Below are 17,017 nucleotides of genomic sequence, written 5' to 3' on the forward strand. Positions count from 1 at the left end.
AGAGATGTAAGAAATGCAAATTTAAATGACAATGATATGCCATTTTAACTCATTAAATTTATAAATATAAAAATAATACCAGTGCTGGAGAGTAAGTAGTACACCAAGGCAAGGACTCACATATACAGTGGTGGGAATTGATACTACCTCTTGATTGGAAGAAATCTCTTAAGACACTTTAAGAACCTTGCAAAGTTCATGCCTTTTACATGATCATTATATTTAAAAAGATCAATAATAGGTATATGTATTGGAAAGAATCAACCCAGGCATTGGTTAGGAATATCATCAGCATTTTATCTTAAGGTATAGAAAAAAGTCCTTCCCACCTGCTTCATCAAAGGCACACATTAGGGGACCATGATGTCTAAGTAAGGAGGGTCACATCCAGCCTTCTGGAAGCAAAAGTGTCTCTCTAGGTTTACCATGTATACATAAAGATTATTTTCATGAGACTCATAAAATCTTGCCCTTAGTCTGGCCTCATGTCTGTTGAGACCACCCACTGTGACAGTAGGGAACCAAAATCCTCATCGTCATCCTCAGACTCTCCAGGCCCCTGCAACTGCTCTGAGTATGTTATTGAACTCAGGGCTGTGGAATCAGAATGGGGAATCATTTTACGACAGTCCCGAAAGTCAGGTAAATAAGACCTTAGATAAGCACAGGATGTTCTGTTTAATATCTTAGCTATTAGCCTTGTGAGACTGTTTAAATTTAAATTAATTCAAGTTAAAATTTAAACATCCAGTTTCTCAGTTGTACTCTCCACATTTCAGGTGCTCCCCATGTGGCCATTGGCCATCATATTGGATGGTGCAGATGTAAAGCATTTCATCACCAAAGAACATTCCAGTGGATTGTGCTGAGCTGTGGGGCTTATCATGATCCGCTTGGCCTACACAATATTAGTCTAGCAATCCTTCCTGTGAGAATAATCAGTGATACAAAAACATTTATGTATTTAAAAGAGCAGTAATATTCAATGCCACAAGTGGAAAACCTTGAAATGTTCAACAAAGGAGGAAAGATTACATTTAGTATAGTACATCCATTGGAGAGAATATTGTACATTCAGTTGAGGAAATAACATGCAGCCAACAATTATATTTTAAAGAATTTTTAAATGACCCATGAAAATAATTTCTATATAGTATTAAATGAAAAAAAAGAAGAATAGAAAATTCTGTGACTAATAGGACTCTACTAAGAAGGCTATCATAGGAAAAAGACTGAAATAACCTCAAAATATTAGCAATGATCATTTCTAGATTATGAAACATAATGTAATTGTAATTATTTCCTTTACATATCTATGAATTTTTCAGTTTCCATACTTATTTTATAAAAGAATGATATTTTGCACCAATTAAAATCTCAATAAACAGTAATTGAGTGAATAATAGGTGAAGACTTGAAAGATAAATAACAAATCCATATTTTCTCTACTTTCCATTTTCTGTCAGTTTACCTGGCCCCCTTCATCATTCCAACACTTTCTTGTAGTAGGGCAAAGGATATGGAATGAATTGAGAAGATGAAAATCAAAAGACAGCAAGTAAATTTTCATGTTGATGTTGTCCTCCCAAGTTTATATTCATAACTTTCGAGAGTTCTTGTAACCCAGAAAATAATAAGTATACTAATGTCCTCATTTTGGCTTAACTATGACGGTTTTGAGGTACCTGGTGGAGTCTTGGTGTTTTTCTTCCTGGCTATGGTTGTAATTCATGTATTTACAAATATTTATTGAGAGCCTCCTGTGTACCTGTCTGTGTTCAGCCACCTTATCTCCTCTTGGGAGGTGACTGGGATCTCTGCTACAGCATTTCACGGGGCCTCCAGAGAGGCAAATAGCTTCAGTTTTCTTTTTTTCAATGCTGACTTAACATTTTTAAAGCTCTTGCAACTCCTTAGAGTTCATTATATTGTGCAGAGCATAGTACAGAGTGCAGAAGAAGCTTAGAATTTTCACAAATCTTCAGTGCAAGTTAAAAGTACCGACTTAATGGCTCTGAAGATAAAAATTTGGTAGTTATGAGTGATTCTGGCCAAAGGTCCACTTGTTCTCCAGGCTGAGCCTGTTTGATCTTTACTGCACATTGTTCCTCTTTTGACTTGTACAAAATGTTTGGTACAGAATAAAGAAAGGGCAAGAAAATAGATTTTTAGGAATCATAAAGAGTAAGAGAATTCTGATGTGGTTTGACGCCCTGTTATGGTTTAGATATATGGTGTCCCTCAAAAGCTCATGGGTGAGGCAATGCAAGAAAGTTTAGAGGTGAAATGATTGGGTTATGATAGTATTAACCTAATTAGCCCCTTGATAGGGATTAACTGAATGGTCACAGGTAGGGTGTGGTTGGAGGTGGTGTGCCCTGGGGGCACGCCTTTGGGTATATATTTTGTTCTTGTTGATCTCAGCTCTTAGCTTGCTTTCTCTGCTTCCTGGTGCCATGCTCCCGGCTGCTTTCCTCTGCCACACTCTTCTCCATGTTGTTCTGCCTCACCTTGAGCCCCAAGGAATGGAGTTGGCCATCTATGGACTGAGTACCCTGAAAATGTGAGTCCCCAAATAAACTTTTCCTCTAATTGTCCTCATTAGGTCCTTTGGTCACAGAAGGGATAAAGCTGACTAAAACACCTCCAAATAGATCGATCTGGCTTTCTTTTTAAGCATTTATTTATTTTTTGTGTTGCTGGACCTCATACATGCTAGGAGCAACATCCCCAGTTCTTTTTTTTAAAAAACAAATTATTTCAAGACAGAGTTTCACTTAGTTGTCCAGGCTAGCCTTGAACTTGGGATCTTCCTGCCTCAGCCTGGGATTACAGGCATGTGATACCATGTCTGTAACATTTGTTTTTTTAATTGACAAAACTGTATATATTTATGATATACAACATGATGCTTTAATATATGTATACATCATGGAATGTCTAACTCAATCTACTTTAAAATATGTTATCTTACCTAATAATCATTTTTTGGCAGTGAGAACACTTAAAACCTACTCTTATCAATATTATATCTTTTCCAGTGTATATTATATTACTAACTGTAGTCATGATGTACAATAGATCTCTTGAACTTATTCTTCCTATGTAACTGAACTGTTGTGTTCTTTGACCAACATCTCCCCATGATCCGATTTTCTTATTCTCTTGTAATATTTCCATATTACTACAGTGACATAGTTGACCTTTGTATAATATGTATGTGTATGAAAACACAGAGACTATTAACTCATTTTATTATTTCATCAATATGCATTAAAAGATTTTTTTCAGAAACAGTCATTTGCTGTGATTTCCATACAGGATATTATTTACTTACGATATTAATTTTAGTATGGAAAATGGAACTGGTTATGTGAATTATTTTAGGGCAACACACATATTACACAGTCATGAAAAATGAAGTTGCAGATGAGATCAAGATGGCAGATCAAGCACATATACCTCCATTTCCTTGGACTTCCAACATTGAGGGATGGGTTTAGAGATTTGAATAAATTCACATTTTAAGATTAATTCCACCACAACCCTGGAAAACAGGAAGAAAATCATCAGCAGAGCAGAAATATTGAGAAATTTCTGCCTGAGAGAAAACTGATGAGGTCAGAATTAGCAAGCATTCTCTGCCAATAGACTGACAACTCCCCTCAATAATAAAGGCTGTGTTTTGGCCTCCATAAGCAACTCCCTTGCTTTAGATCTCAATGTCTTCAGCACCACCTGGAGAAGAAGGGTACCATTTATTAAATGTTCTTTGAAGATGTCAATATCTAGATTCCCACGGAAGGCCAGCAGTACTTCCTGCCCTTAAGATTGGTGAGAATCCTTTAGTATCCTTTTTGTCCCTTTGTTTGGAGTTGGCTTGAGTGTTTTTTCCCTTTCTTAAATTTAATGACTCTTAGGCAGAATAAGGTATTTCTTTGAATGTGATACCCAAGACAGAAAGTAGAAATTGGTTTCTTTAAAGTTTTTATTACTAATTTGGACAAGATGATGCAGGTGTGCAGAGCAGCATTAGGTTACATTAATTGTTTTTGAAGTATCATAATTTTTATATTTTTTAATTGAAGTATCATGTACATAGAAAAATGAGCACAAATCATTAGTGTCTATTTGAATGAATTTACACAAATAGAACATGTCCATTTTAATCAGCACCTAGATCAGAAAGAACATTGTGGCATCCCAGAATGCCCTCTGTGCCCCTTATTGACACTACTCCCCAATTCATTGCCAAGTAGCCATTATCTTGACTTGTAGCAGCTTGGTTTACTTCGGTCTGTCATCAAACTTCATATAGATGAAGAGCTGGGATGAAAGTGAGACAGGTGAGCATGAACTTCAGGCGCAAAATTCAAGGGAGTGCCAAGAACAAAGTAACCTTTGTAATCAGATAAATAATATTTTAATGTCACATTTTAAAAATTCAAAATGAATGAAAAACATCCACGATGAACAAAGAATCAAAAGTTTACGTAGAATAGGATCACTGTATTAGTCAGTATGCCCCACAGAAACAGAACCAATAGGTTCTATCTGTCTGTCCTTCTGTCTATTTATTCATCTTTCAATTGATTGAGAGATTTATTTTGAGGAATTGGCTCATGTGATTGTGGAACTGTGGGAAGTCCAAAATCTCTGGGAACCAGGGAGGGGTTGCAGTTTTAAGTCCTCTTTAAGTGCAGAGGTTTTCTGCTGGTAGAATTTCCTCTTATGGGGAGGTCAGTCTTTTTCTATGGAGTCTCTTGACCAACTGGATAAGGCCTGCCCACATTATGGAGCATAATCTGCTTTACTCAAAACTCACGGATTAAAATGTTAATCTCGTCCAAAAATATATTCACAGCAACATCCAGATGGATTTGACCGAATATCTGGGTACTGTGGCCTAGCCAACTTACACAGAAAATTAATCATCATAGAAACCCTGTCAGGTTCAGGAAGCAGATGAAGTAGAATCCAGTAACACCTTAAACTGGATTCAAGGAGTTTTTAAAAAATTCATGTTTGTGATGCTTTGCTTCCTTTCTCTTCTTCTTCTCCCCCTCCTCTTCTAGTGTACCACTAAGAAGTCAATCATTCATATCATACAACTTCTTTTCAAAAGAGATGTGGGGAATTTTAATTTATTTTTGCAAAAGCTCATTATTTTTGTTCTGGTGTTGGTTTAAGTGTGGACTTTCTGAGAGCATTCAAGGTCTGAATCCTATTATCAGTGCACACGGAGTCCTTTTGTGTCTTAGGTTTTCCTTTGCCTTGGATTATCTCCTTTGCCTTGACCTATCTCCATCAGCACAAGATGTCTCATGGGAGACTGAAATCTACTGTGCAATTGATGAAAACTGGGTTTATAAAATTTCAGGAAAGGAGAAAAGTATCATATTGGCATACATAGCTATAGAATGATTCTATTCAAGAGTCACTTCTTATAAATGATCTGTTCAGTTCTCATAATAGTAATCATTTATGGGGCCATTCCCGTATTCTGATGTCTTACCTCAAATATGTGTTTTAAAATGTTAATCTTATCTAAAAAAAAAAAAAAACAATGCCATCACAGAACATCTAGAATGATGTGTGACCAAGTATTGTGGTCTAGAGAAGTTGACATATAAAATGAACCATCACAATCAGTTTTACTGACTTTTCCTTTTGCCCTAAGCTCTTCTATGTCTGGAAAGTTTCTGTTACAGTAAGTACTCTTTGGGTTCACATTTTTTGCTCAACATTATGTTTGTGAGATTCATATATTTTGCATTGTGTGTCAATAGTTCCTTCATTCTCATTGTTTAAATTATGATTTATTTATCCATTCTACTCTTAATGGATATTTGAGTTATTTACAGTTTGGGACTATGATGAGTAGTATTGGTCTTTTCCTGAAATATATATGCATTTCTATTGCATATTTGCCTCAAAGAGAAATTTCTGGGTCATAGTCATACATCTCCTCAGCTTTAGATATGGTTGCTTTCCCAAAGTGGTTAACTAGTTAACACTCACAGAGCATGGGTATTCTAGTTGTTCCACCTCTTTGCCAACCCTTAGTATTATCAGATTTTTAAATTTTAGCCATTCAGCTTACCATACAACTTTTGTGTAAACTGCTAAAGAAACTTAGTTCAGATCCTTGATATTGAAGGTGCCAGTTGTTTCCCTCTGTGTTGTCATTTGCCCATCTGCTTATCCTCTTGTTTTAAGCAACACCATTCCTCTGTCCAACTTATTTGCTTGACTTCTATGCTCCCAACCTAATCCTAATATATTGTGGTTGTCATCTGAAAGGGTCGTCATTAATTCAGTGCACATTCATTAACCCTCTAGTGTCCACCATGGAACCACTATCAGAAACAAAGCACTGAGTTAATGGATTGTGTATATGCCCCTCAGTAATCAAGATGAATGTTTTCCTAATTTTTTCATTGCCTTTACTATATTTTAAAATATACATAATACAGAAAATAAAATAGAAAAGACAAAGTAACACAGACATTATTATAAAGTTTCTTGCTAATTATGATGGCTTCATACTATCATAATATGCAAGTGTCATATTAACTTAAGGTGAGGTTCAGTATGTATGATAGTAGCCATGGGTTTACAGTCCAGATAGTGTTGATAATTTCAGAATTTCAAAATTGATCTCTTGCAGACATGATTAGCTCATCATTATTTTTATCACATAATGTGGTGAACAAAGAGCTTGTCCCAGATAAAAGGGCAGACTTTGGCTTTTTCTTATTGGCATGTGCTTGCATCATTGGTATTGTTTTCAACATAAGCATTCATTGCAGGAATCCTTTTTAGCTTTTTGATCATTTTGTGAGGTTTATTTAAATTTTATAATAGATCCACAAATCCCCTCCCTGGGCATGCATAAACTTCACAGTTTAGAATAAAGAAAATGTGAAAAAGAATATGCAACTTCCCATTCTCCCTTTAAGATTACTTTGCACATGACCCTCTGACGGTATCCTTGGGATCAATCCATTTTTCAATATTAGCAAATCTTTAGCTCTAATTTTTTTTTCGACATTGGGGACTGAACCCAGGGCCTTGTGCACTGGTTGGGCTCTAATTTTTAAAGATAAGTATGAGTAGTACATCCCCAGCGTTTTCTTCTTGCATACTGGTTAATGACTTGAACTTGTCCTGAGGAGTGTGTGAATTCTATCCTGGAAATTACTGGTTTAGAATACAGGTCAGAGCAGCCTATTTATGTATTCTTTTCAGTCTGAGGACATCACTAAACATTGGGGAAGAAAATGGCAAGCTCTGAAAAAACAACAACACAAAACCCAAATCTAGTCAGGTGCGGTGGCGCAGGCCTGTAATCCCGGTGGTTCAGGAGGCTGAGGCAGGAGGATCACAAGCTCGAAGCCAGCCTCAGCAAAAAGCGGGGTGCAAAGCAACTCAGTGAGACCCTGTCTCTAAATAAAATACAAAACAGGGCTGGGATGTGGCTCAATGGTTGAGTGCCCCTGAGTTCAATCTCCGGTACCGCCCCCTTAAATAAACAAACAAAAACAAATCTAGACCACTTGATCTTTCAGCAGCAAAAATTTCACAGATTTTTTTAGGTTTTCTATTAAGCCTCTTGTCTTTCCTGTGACGGATTATACTCTCCTCCAGGGTCAAGCAAATATTCCGTTTCCATTTCACAAAGACACTAGGTTCCTACCCTGTGCTGGCCATTGTGATCAGGGCTAAGTCTCAGCTCCCAGCGACTGTAGTGTGGAGTGGAAGCAATCTTGACTTAGGAATCAGAAAATATAGACTCTTGTCCTGGATCTGCTGTTCACAGGCCAGATGACCCTGGTCCCTGTCCCTTAGTATTTTACTGCATTTCACTATAGTGCTTTCTCTGGGTGCCTGGCACTAATGATGGAGAGGGACATTTTTCTCTCCCTTGAACTCCTCTAGACAGAGGTTGTTTGTGTTTCATAGTATTTTATTTTTCAAAGCCTATTCTTTGCACACCCTTTGTGTACCAGGCACAAGTACTTATAGTTCTGACATAGCACATAGCATAGTGCATGACAATTTAGTTCCTTACATATCAATGAGAGTGAATCCCTCATGTGCAGGAGGCATCATCTGTTTGTGAGCTCCAATTCTGGGCTGTCTGGTTCAGAATAAGCCAACATTCAATAAGTGTTTGGTGAAAGAATTGGCAAATGGGAATGTGTTAGTCATATTGCTTTACTATAACAAAATATCTGGGATAATTAACTTCTAAGAGAAAAGGTTTATTTAGCTCACAGTTCTGGAGTTTCCAGTCCAAGATCGGGTGGGCCCATTGTTTTGGGCCTATAGTGAGCGTGTCATATGGCACTGGCAGAAAGCACATGGCAGAGCAAACTGCTCTCCTCATGAGCCAGGGAGTAAAGCAAAGAGAAAGAGACCGGGGTCCCACATCCCTTCAAGGGCATTCCCCCAAAGACCTAAGAACCTCCCACTAAACCCTACCTCCTAAAGTTTCTGCCTCCTCCCAGTAGTGCCGCCCTGAGGACCTTTGGGAGATAGTCAATATCTCAACTGTGGCAGGGATCTTAGCAGACACTACTGGTGTCCTGGTCTGCTCCCTGGACATTCACTTCCCTACTTAGGCTGCTGATGAAAACATCTGTGACTCTGAGATCTTTTTTTTGACTGTGGAACACTGGCCTTGAGAGCAGAGAAAACTGGAAGTGTCAAAGAGTTAATGGCCCTGAAGGTGTCCTCAATCCAGGATGGATGAGGAGTTGGTGAATCAGACCCCAGTGTCCTCAGCCTATGTTTGGGATGACGGAGGCCACTCCCCTGTTTCTCAGAGTCTCCTGGGGAATTTGAGCTCCGTTTCCCTGGTGGTGAATGGCAGATTTCATACTCTGAGTTGACTTCCTTCCCCTCCCTGTCTCACTTCCCCAACCCCTGCCTGTGCTTTCTAGGATCACCTCCCAAACAGACTATATTCCCTTAACTCCCTGCCTCAGAGTTTGTTTCTGAGATAACTTAAATCCTGCCTCATTGAAGGACTGTTTGATAAACAAATGAATATAGGTGGTGTTCCTCTGGGAATGAGTTGTTTTGAAAGGAGTGTGGTAGGATGAATAGTGGTCCCCAGAGATACCCAGGTCCTAATCCCCACATCTGTCAATGCTACCTTATATGGCAAAAAGGTACTTTGTAAATGTGATTAGGGACAATGAGATAGTGAGATTATCTGAGTCAGCTTTGTCCTTAGAAGAAGGAGGCAGAGAAAGCACTGACACAGAGGAGAAGGCACTATGACACCAAAGCAAGATGCTACACTGCTGGCTTTGAAGATGAAGGAGGTGCCCACCAACCAAGAGCGTGAGGAATGCAGCTTCAGAGGGTGGAAAAGGCAAGAGAAAATGGATTCTCCCCTAGGAGTACTGCTCTGCCAACACCTTGATTTTCCACCCAGTAAAATGGTTTTTAGACTTTTGACCTCTGTAACTCTAAGAGAATAAATGTACCTTGTTTGAAGTCACTAAGTGTAGGCAATTTGTTACTGCATGGATAGGAAAGGAATACAAGAAAGGTTCTGCGTGCTGACCCCAACCCACGCCAGCAGGTGGCAGTGTGGGGCGAAGGTGCAGCCGCAATTCCCTTTGAACTCCAAATATATCCTGCCCGCTCTTTATTGGGCTGTCCTCTAATAAAGTACTACCAATTTGTGCTGTCTTCGCCCCTTGGAGGCCGGTTTTTAACCACAGGTTCATGAGGAATTTCCACTGTGTTTCAAGGACAACAGAAAGAAAGAGTCAGGGTTTTTATGGGCTAAAGGAAGTAAATCAACAAAAATGAAACCATAAATATGCACTGAAAAAGCTGAGTCAAGGAACCCCAACAGCCAAGCCCAGTTCCCTGCTGTTATTAAAATTAACTTTAACAATTCAACCCGGTTCCTTCTTATGTGAAGACTTTTATCTGAAAACCAGCAATAGGGTCTTTATTGTTTTTGGGCCTGTGTATTTTCCTTTCATCTGCAGCCCAAACCATGTAGAGGTTCTACAAAATGAACTTGTATGACTACTCTCTTCTTCCCTTTAGGATTCACAGTATGTTGGGGAGCACCACTTCATCCTTTTTATGTTCAAAGCTAGACATTTTTAAAACTTAAAAAGCTGAGTGTGGTGGCATATACCTATAGTCCCAGTTACTTGGGAGGCTGAGGTGGGAGGATCATTTGAACCCGTGAGTTCAAGACTAACCTGGGCAACAATAGCAAGACCCCATCTCAAAAAAAAAAAAAAAAAAAAAAAAAAAAAAAAAATCAAAACAAAACATAAAATAATATGTTTGAGAAAAGCAGGGAAATTTGAATAGGGATTGATACTCAAGAATTGTTAACTTTAAAAAAATTTATTTTTATTGGTACATTGCAATTATACATAACAGTGGATTCATTTTGCTGTATTCATACTTGTACATAATTTGATTAATTTCATTCCCCAGTACTTTACCTTTTCTTCCCCTCCTCTCTCCTCCAATCTGCTTGCTTTACTCTATTGATTCCCCTTTTATTAATATTTTAGTGCATTATAATTATACACACACATAAATACACAGGATTCATTGTGGTATATTCTTCATGAACATAGCATTATTTGGTAGATTTTGTTTCCTGATACTTCCCCACGCCCTCCTCTCCTCCCTCCCTCTAGATATCCTTCCTCTACTCTGTTGATCTTCTTTCTAAGGAATTGTTATTATTTTTAGATGTGATAGGCATTATAGGTATGTAAGAAAATATCCATCATTTTTAAAACTATGTAGGAAATGAAATGATAAAATAGAAAGTTAGTAGAGAGGAAAGGAGAAAGGGAGAGAGGAAAAAAGGAAGGAAAAAAGGGAGAAGGAATGAAATGAAACAAAGAACAAGAAGGAAAAAAGGGACAAAATTGATCAAGAATGGCAAAATCTTTTTTTCCCCCCTTTGGATACTATTTTATTTTATTTTTTATTTTAATTTATTTTTATTGTAAACAAATGGGATACATGTTGTTTCTCTGTACATGGAGTAACAGCATACCATTTGTGGAATCATACATTTACATAGGGTAATGATGTTTGATTCATTCTGTTATTTTTCCCTCCCCCCCACCCCTCCCACCCTTCTTTTCCCTCTATACAGTCCCTCCTTCTTCCATTCTTGCCCCCCTCCCACCCCCCATTATGTGTCATCATCTGCTTATCAGTGAGATCATTCGTTCTTTGGTTTTTTGAGATTGGCTTATCTCACTTAGCATGATATTCTCCAATTTCATCCATTTGCCTGCAAATGTCATAATTTTATTATTCTTTGTAGCTGAGTAATATTCCATTGTATATATATATATATACCACAGTTTCTTTATCCATTCATCAATTGAAGGGCATCTAGGTTGGTTCCACAGTCTGGCTATTATGAATTGAGCAGCTATGAACATTGATGTGGCTGTATCTCTGTAGTATGCTGATTTTAAGTCCTTTGGGTATAGGCCGAGAAGTGGGATAGCTGGGTCAAATGGTGGTTCCATTCCAAGTTTTCTAAGGAATCTCCACACTGCTTTCCACTAATTTGCATCCCCACCAGCAATGTATGAATGTTCCCCCATATCCTCTCCAATGCCTATCGTTGCTTGTATTCTTGATAATCACCAAGAATGGCAAAATCTTGATGGTTATTAAACTTAGTAGATGAGCATATGGATATTCATTGCATTATTGTATGTGTTTGCAAATATTATAAGATTTTTTTGGAAAAAATGACTAAAAGGAATCTTTAAAAAAAAATTTCATGGCATTTAGCTGCAGAAAAATGATTGGTTCCAATCCAGGATCCTGTATTTTCCAGCTGTGTGACCTTAGGGAAGATACTCAACCATTCTGTTCTCAGTTTCCTTATAGGTAAGATGGATATAATAATAGAACCCACCTCAAAGAACTGTTGAAAAGAATCAACAAGAAAACATTTCTGGACTGGGGTTGTAGCTCAGTGGAAGAGTGCTTGCCTAGCCTGTGTGAGGCACTGCATTTGAGTCTCAGCACCACACATAAATAAATAAAATAAAGGTGCATTGACAACTAAAAAATATGAAAAAAAGATAACGCTTCTAAAACACTGGAGGTAGTGTGTCACAGGACACTGCCATTATTTATTATTATTTCTACTACTGTCTATTACATTAGCAGAGCAGTCCTCAACTGAGGGCACTTTTGACTCCCTAGGAGATGTTTGGAAATAGCTAGAGACAGTTTTGGTTGTCACAGCTGAGGGTGCTCCTGGCATCTAGACGGCAGAGGTCTAGGATGCTGCTAAGTAGACTATGGTACATGAGACAGCCCCACAACAAGGAGTTATCTGGACCACAGTGTCAATAATGCTGAGGTTGAGAAACTGCTCTAGATTTATTTGGATAATTTAAAAAATATTGGAAAATACAGCTGGGCATGGTGGCACATGCCTGTAATCCCAGCAGCTCAGAAGGCTGGGGCAGGAGGATCAAGAGTTCAAAGTCAACCTCAGCAAAAGCAAGGTGCTAAGCTACTCAGTGATGCCCTGTCTCTAAATAAAATACAAAATAGGGCTGGGGATGTGGCTTAATGGTTGAGTGTCCCTGAATTCAATCCCTGGTACACCTCCCCCCCCCAAAAAAATATATATGAAAATATAAATGATCCAAATAAGAATCACCATTATCTATAAATTTGCCATGCAGAAATAGTCATTATCCAAAACTGAAAATTTACATAAAGAAAATATCTTCATCAAAATTAAGATGCATAATGAAGAAAAAGTCCCTTTTATCTCACTGCTTGTAGTGGTACGGTACCCACCCTTATTTCTTTAAAACTATCACAGTGTAGGGAAAGTTGTCAAAGTTTTCAAACTCCTAGGAAATGAACTAGTTAGTGTTCGACTAGGTTATTTGCTCTCATTAGAATCAAGCAGAATGAATCACAAGGTAACTATGTGAAGTCATTAATGATCCACCCAGAAATCTTGGTGGGAGCCTGCCCTGACACCACTTTTCTGGGGAAAACTTAGGCAGATTATATCAAAAACCTTTTAAAAGTCCACGTTCTTTGTCTTGGCAATTCTACTTCTAAGAGTTTATGCTAAAGAAATAATCAGACAAGTATGCAAAGATGTTTGTACAGTTATTCACTGTTGTGTTCTTTTTAAATATGAAGGATCTAAATTTAAAATAATAAATGGGGATTGGTTAATTATATTCTAGTATACCTGTGCAACAAAATACTATGTAGTCATTAAAAAAGATGATGTTCAGTTATGCAGTATGTACTTTCATGGAAAGATAGTCATAGTGTAGTCCTTGAAAAATGACCACAGGAAAGACCTGGGAGGACTAATGTGTTAGCAGGTGTTATGCAAAGGGTACTGACAAGCATTTCTGAGAGGAGATGGAACTCATTGGGAGTCTGGTCAGAAGAGCATCCCCTCATCTCCTGGTGTCCTGTGGAATTCTGTACTTGGGCCAAGTCACAGCTGGATGCACTTGGGAGCTGTGCTCTGCCAAAAGGGTCTCACCCCATCACTCTCCTATGATGGGCCAATGGGAATGGCCTCATCATTGGGTAACACATATTTAGCATCCAGAAGCTAAGCAAGAGCTGTGCTTAGATGCATCTCTTTAGGAAGCATTGCTAAGCATCTGGAGTCTGGCCCCTCTAATCCTGATGAAAGTTGTTTTGGGCACAACCCCTGCTACTGGAGGGAACATCAAAGGTCCCTACTGTTCAGTCATTACCAGAACCTGGATGGAGACTGCAGGGTCAGCAGGTCTGCTTTCCCCTCTCACTGATGTAAATAGCCAGCCTTTTCAGTCTTAAAATGAGAGGTTGTACCAATGATCTCTATGGACCCTTTCAGCTCTAAGTACTTTATGACTCTAATATTTTTAATCACTGTCAATGGCGATTTCTGCATTACAAATGACCTGTCAATTTCCCTGGGGTTTTATTGGCTGTAGTAATGAGGCTTACATGCTAGAATATTATCAGAACACTGAAGAAAGCATCTCAGCATCAGACAACCCTTGCCCATCTTTCTCCTCCTCTTTTTCTTCCTTGGCTTTCTCTATGTCCCTCAGAAGGTTTGTGTAGCTTCATTAACTCAGATTCATCAAGTGCTTTTGAGAGTTGGAGAGTAAAGTCAATGTCTTGCCATGAATAATAAACTCATTGAAACTTAGAACCATTATTAGCAGAGGATATTAAGTCTTGTTGCTGTGTAACCCGAAGCCTATTAGTTCTAAAATGCAACCTCTGCTCCTTGAAGGAGAACGTGACCTGAGGAAATTCACCTGAATTCCTTTGCTCAATTCCAGCTCAATATTTGCCAGTGAAATTATATTGAATATAGAAGAGACAAAGGAAGAGAAAAAGGTAGGTCTGTACACATTGTTTTATTTATTTGTACCCAGCTTTGTCCCCCAAAGATTTCTTTCTCAAAAAAATTCATCCTAAGAATGGAACCACTGACCCAATGTGAGGAGATGGGACTGGAATCCTGAAAAGCAAGTTCATCTCCTTCTCCAGAAGGTGAGGGGGGAATTTTACCTTCCTGTGTGCCCTCTTCTCCTTTCCCTGCTCCATTTCGGGGTATGGAAAGGAGTAATGTCCACAGTCAATGTACATTTCAGGATTCCAAGAAGACCCACGAAGCATTTTTCCCAGTATGAGTAGGTCCAGGAATGGCTCTCAGGCTTCAAAGTCCCCTCCATACCAACGCTCAGCTCAGTCTTTAGGCCTGGCCACTACTTACAGGATATTTTTAGTGTTTCTCAGGCTTCTGATTCCATACTTTCCATAGTACTTGCTATTTATATATATTCACACCATCCCAAAAGATCTGAGAGTTTTACTTTCAGTTGTGGGTACTGAGGCGGGGCGGGCAGGGCCTACTTGAAGTGTGCAGTCCTCTTCTCCGGTCACTGAGATTCAGATAAGCCCCTTTACCCATGCTCTCTCCCAAGTGTGTAAGGAAAGGAGACCTTAGAAACAGCTTTAGTTTCAACTACTGTTCTGCTATTCAAGTGTTCTGTGGCCTGTGCAGGTCATAGAACCTCAAATCTTCTGTTTTTTAACTGTAGAATGAGGGCAATAACTTATACTTCTCAGGTACTATAAGGAATTGATGTGAAATGAAATAGTCACTATATCTGAAGTCCTTGGGTGCATTCTGGTCCATGGTAGGTCCTAGGTAGGCATCCGCCAAGACACAGGTGGGGTATTGGCAATGGTAATAGCTATAGTTTATTGAGTGCTCTTGACATGCTGGACTCTGTGCTAAGTATTTTACATATATAATTTCATTTAGTTTTTATAGCAACCCTCTGGGGCAGGACAGTTATGTCCCCAATTTAGATGCAAGGAAACTGAAGTATGGAGAGGTTGAGAAGCTTGTATAGCAGGTTGGACACCATAGTCTTAATTTAAGTTTTCTCTTCCTCTAAAACTTCCCATAGGCTTTGGAGTTAACTTCCTTCAATTATGATTTTACTTCAGAGTAGAAACATTTGTAGATGATCTGTAGAAAAAGTCCACACTGCCACATTCTCAGTATCTTGTGATTCAAAATAAAGAGGCTGCAAGACACCTCAATTCATCACTCTTTGTCCCTTTTGCCCCTTCCAGTTCTGACTGACAGTTCCCATTTGAGCACGGAATCAAGGGCTTGGCAATACTATTCATGTCCAAGAACTAATTCAAATGGCTCTGATTTAATTTTTATCAGAGTCTCTTTTGAAAAACCTGGGAGACCTTGCACTTCCAAAATTAACTTCTGGTAGTCACAGTGAAAAGAACAAGAAAGACAAAGTGAAGCCAAAGCGCAGGGGTTTTGCAATCCCTTATGCGAACCCAAGATTCTTGAAGTCACCTGGGTAAGATTTTGTGGGAGGCGTGATTCATGTGTTCACTCCCATAAAATTTTAATGACTTTAAAAGTAATAAGTAGTTAATATAGAAAATTTGAAAAGCATAGGAAAATATAAAAAGAAAATTTACATGATTCATGTTTCTACTACCACTCTGAAAGAACCACTGTGGCATACAGGTTTACTTCTAGCTGTTTTTGCAACACTTCAAATACATAGTTGGGATCTTTGTAATATACATATATGTTGTCCTTTAATTTTATAATTGAAACATTTAATTTTAAATTGTTTCCCAACATAAATTTTAATACCTGCATAATATTGTCATGTGGAATTGACATTTTGAAAAAGAATAAAACACACCCTATGTTAACTACAAGTCAGTTTAAAAATAGAACAATGTTTTATAAGCTCCCTTTGAGTGCTTCTCTTATTGCATCCCTCTTTCATCCTGAAAGGTAATTGTTACTTTTGAGAAAATCATTTTCTTACTTCACCAGCTGTGGTGGCTGCCTAAATGTACCACAGCCCCCTCTATTCTGCCCTGGTAAAGTCTTCTCCCACAGTGATTCCTGGGTTTGTCCATATGATTTGCTTTGGCCAAAAGATTTTAGAGTTTTATTTGTAGGTACTGTGGTGAGGAAGTGTGTCTTTTGCAGTATATAGCATTGTTCTTCTGTCTGCTAGATTCTGTAAACCCCTCTGCCAACTCTCTTTGGTTTGTGTGATGCAAACAGATTTAATAAAATTTACCGCATTAGTATAGGTTATTTTGGAACATTCCTTCCTGGAACCCTAAGACCACCATGCTGTGTGGAAGTCCAAGCTAGTCACTTGGAGAAGTCACATGGAGGAGATTTCAGGATCTCAGTTAAGAGCCAAAACCAAGTCCTCTTATTATGGCCCTAGTCAAATGGTTCCAGTCAGTTCCCAGACATTTGGGTCAACCCAGCTGAAGCTCCAGAAATTGTAGAGCCGAGATAAGCTGTTCCTGATGTGCTCTGTGCAAGTCCCTGATCCAGAGAATAGTGGGCAAAAAGAATCACTGTTGTTTTAAGAGAGTAAGTTTTTGCATGGTTTGTTATGGCAGCAATTAATAAACCTAA

The sequence above is a fragment of the Sciurus carolinensis genome, chromosome 14, assembly GCF_902686445.1.
Source record: "Sciurus carolinensis chromosome 14, mSciCar1.2, whole genome shotgun sequence".
Taxonomy (NCBI): domain Eukaryota; kingdom Metazoa; phylum Chordata; class Mammalia; order Rodentia; family Sciuridae; genus Sciurus; species Sciurus carolinensis.